Raw genomic sequence first — 3,288 nt, 5'->3', positions numbered from 1 at the left:
CTGACCCAAGGAGGAAACCTGAGAGGGGAAAGGCCAGGAGGCATGAATTGCCAGCACTTTAGCCACTTGAAAACAGCTCCACTTGGAATGTGAGGAGGTTGTATGTTCAGCTGAGAAGTGAGGGGGCTGAACTCCACCATTGCTGGGCTCCTGTCAGTCCGAGGCCCAAGCGTCCACCATGACAAGGAAAGATCAGAGCGAGGGGCCTGGAGGAAGGAAGGAAAATTTAAGAAAACCATGTCTAGACTTTCCCCAGCCCTCTCCTTCTTTCTGCTGCCTACAAGAGCCCCAGGCCCGGCCACAGTTCTGTCTCCACCTTTTAGTCCCCTATTCTCCAACCACAGAGGAAAGAAATAAGGAAGGAGTCTGTGCTGCCTTCAGAAAGTATCTATATACCTGATTGGCCAGTTGCCTTTCACAGAGGGAGGCAAGACTGCGGCTTATGCCCACTCCCCACAGGGACATCAGTAGGACATCCTGTGAGGGCTCCCAGACTGTTAGAGGGAGCAGGCTCGGCTGAGGAATGCCCCCCGAGTACACAAATTTTTGTGCACCAGGCATCTAGTAGTTCATAAATCAGATGGACAAGAAAATCAACAACCTAGATAAGACTCAAGAGGAACTCAAAAGTGATATGGATACAATAAAAACACGATGGAAGGTTTCAACAGTAGACTAGGAGTAGCGGAGGACAATTAGTAAGTTTCAAGATAGGTTAGAGAAACAAACCTAATCTGAACAGCAACTGGAGGAAAAAAATAGAAAGCAAGAGAGTCTAAGGAGCTTTGGGACAACATGAAATGAAGTAACATACCTACCAGGTGTACCGGTTAATAATACTTATTTTTTTCAATAGATGTCATTACACATATGTTAATTTATATGCAATTTGATATGTATGCTATTTTGTTGTATTGACAGCAAGCTTGAAAACTTCATATGTCAAATTTTCTGAAGGTGTTAACATCATAGATATTTTTATGCTTAAAATGTCAAATTTCATGCCAAAAAAAGAGCAATTGCAGGAAGTTTTAATTCATTACTTTAATTTGAAGAAAAATGCTGCTGAAAGTTATTGTATACTTCGGGAAGTTTATGGTGAACATGCTTTATAACAAGATACTTGTGAATGCTGGTTTAAACACTTTAAAAATGATGATTTCAATGTGAAAGACAAAGAACATCTAGGTCAACTGAACAAGTTCAAAAACCAACAATTACAAGCATTATTGGATGAAGATGCATGCCAAACTCAAAAACAACTTGCCGAAAGATTAAACATTGCTCAGAAAACAATTTCCGATAATTTACAAGCAATGGGAAAGATTTTAAAAGAAGGAAAATGGTTGCCACATCAACTGAATGAAAGACAAATGGAAAATCGAAAAGTCATCAGAAAAATGTTGCTTTAACAGCATGAAAGAAAGTCTTTTTGCATCGAATTGTGACTGGTGATGAAAAGTGGATTTATTTTGAGATTTCCAAAATGCACAAAATCATGGGTTGATCCAAGTTAACCATCAAAATCAACTGTAAGTACCTATCTATACTAATAAAAGAGTAGTATGCTAATTAGACCGGGAGACCTTCTGGATGTCTTCCGGATGACCATTTGGACAAAGCCACAGCGGCTGCCAAGGCCGGCAACACAGGAGAAGCGACACCACGGTGGTGCTGCAGCCTGGGGAGTGGGAGCAGAGGACACAGTAACCACCACTGCAGAAGCCGAAGCAAAGGCGATGCCCCCGACGAGGGAGCGGTAGCTGGTGCGAGGGCATCAACCGCTACAACATAAAGGGCCACACCCACAAGATGGTGAAGGTGGGGCTGGGCTTGGATGATGAGGGTGACAGCCAGGGTAAGCCACAGTTCAGGAGCCTCTGGGAGTGGTGGCGCTAGGCCATCCAGTGCTGCATCCAGTCCCTGGCGCATGCCCGCCAGTGCCGTGATGCCAACTGCCCACAGCCATCCTGCCAGAAGATGAATTGGGTTGTGCAGCACACCAAGGGCTTCCAATACAAGACCAATGGAGGTTGTGGAGTGTGCTAGCAATTCATCACCCATTGCTGCTACCATGCCAAACCCTGTCAATTCCCTATTGCCTCAACATCAAGCAGCTCTGCCAGCAGGAGATACAGCACTGCCAGCAGCACGCATAGCTCATGCGCCAGATGCCACCATCAATACCCACACCGTGCCTCAGCGGAGTCTGCCTTCCCCTTCTTCAGCACCACCCCTGTTCCCCATACTGAATCCCAGCACACCCTGGACACCACAGCCCCTGACTCTGTCCCAGCCCTTGCCTGTGAGCTTGTCACTAGCTGGCTTCTCCAGTGTGGCCAGAACTCAGCCCCCCACCACAGTTTGCACTGGGAAGCCCACTCACCAGGTTCCAGCCCCACCACCCCCAACCAGGCCCACCTGCAACAGTGGAGGCACCCAGCAGATTGCATGTGAAGCGCATCAGCAGCAGACCCTGTACTGGGTGAGCACCAACAATGGTATGCTCCTGAGGCACAGTGACTCACGAGAGTGAGATGGCCCCCATGGGCCTGACTGTGACCCAACCAGGTCAGTGGGCCTGTTATTCTGCCCCCCTACCAAGGGCAGTGGCAGCCGGCACCATCCCCCAGCAACAGCCAATGTGAGACATGCCCAGACCTGTGATGTTTATGCAGACCCAAGGTTCAGCCACCTCAGAACATCTTTCCAGGTGCCCTGCAGGACCTGCTGTGGACCCTGAAGTCTCCCAGCTCCCCCAGCAGCAGCAAGTGCTCAACATCCTCAAGTCAAACCCCCAGCTGATGGCATTTCTCATCAAATAGCACATGGCCAAGTAAGTGGCCAGCCAGCCTGGCCTTCGGCTCTAGCCCAGGCTGCTGAACCTGAACACCATGCAAATCAACAGGCCACAACCTGCTGTCCCTCCACAGCAGCAAGCAATGGGATGCCTGAATCCCCAGGGCAAGGCCTTGAACATCACGAACCCGGGGTGCAACCACAGCATGGAGTGTATGAGCCACAGTACAGAGAGATGCCACGGAGCAGCAGCAGCAGCAACAGCAGATAGGCAGCGCTGACATGGCTGCAGTCCTGGCAGGACACGCCCAGTTCCAGCAGCCTCAGGGATTCTGATGCCACCCGCAGCCATGCAGCAGCAACAGATCCAGCAGCAGATTGGGTCCCAGGCTAGCCAAACCCAACTAGGCATATTCTGCACCTTTCCCTGCCCTCAGTTTCTCCCCTGCGCCCAGTACTTTTCTATTGTCCCCGCTTGAGGCTCCTGCC

The 3,288-nt window shown here is 49.5% G+C and overlaps 1 pseudogene; it reads left to right on the top strand.

The window, feature by feature from the left end:
* LOC102256306 overlaps nt 1-2,536 on the top strand; it is a 58,119-nt pseudogene extending 55,583 nt beyond the window's left edge.
* The last annotated feature ends 752 nt before the right edge of the window (nt 2,537-3,288 follow it).

The sequence above is a fragment of the Myotis brandtii genome, unplaced genomic scaffold (assembly GCF_000412655.1).
Source record: "Myotis brandtii unplaced genomic scaffold, ASM41265v1 scaffold3723, whole genome shotgun sequence".
Classification (NCBI taxonomy): Eukaryota; Metazoa; Chordata; class Mammalia; order Chiroptera; family Vespertilionidae; genus Myotis; species Myotis brandtii.
This window is presented reverse-complemented; position numbering and strand designations above follow the sequence as displayed.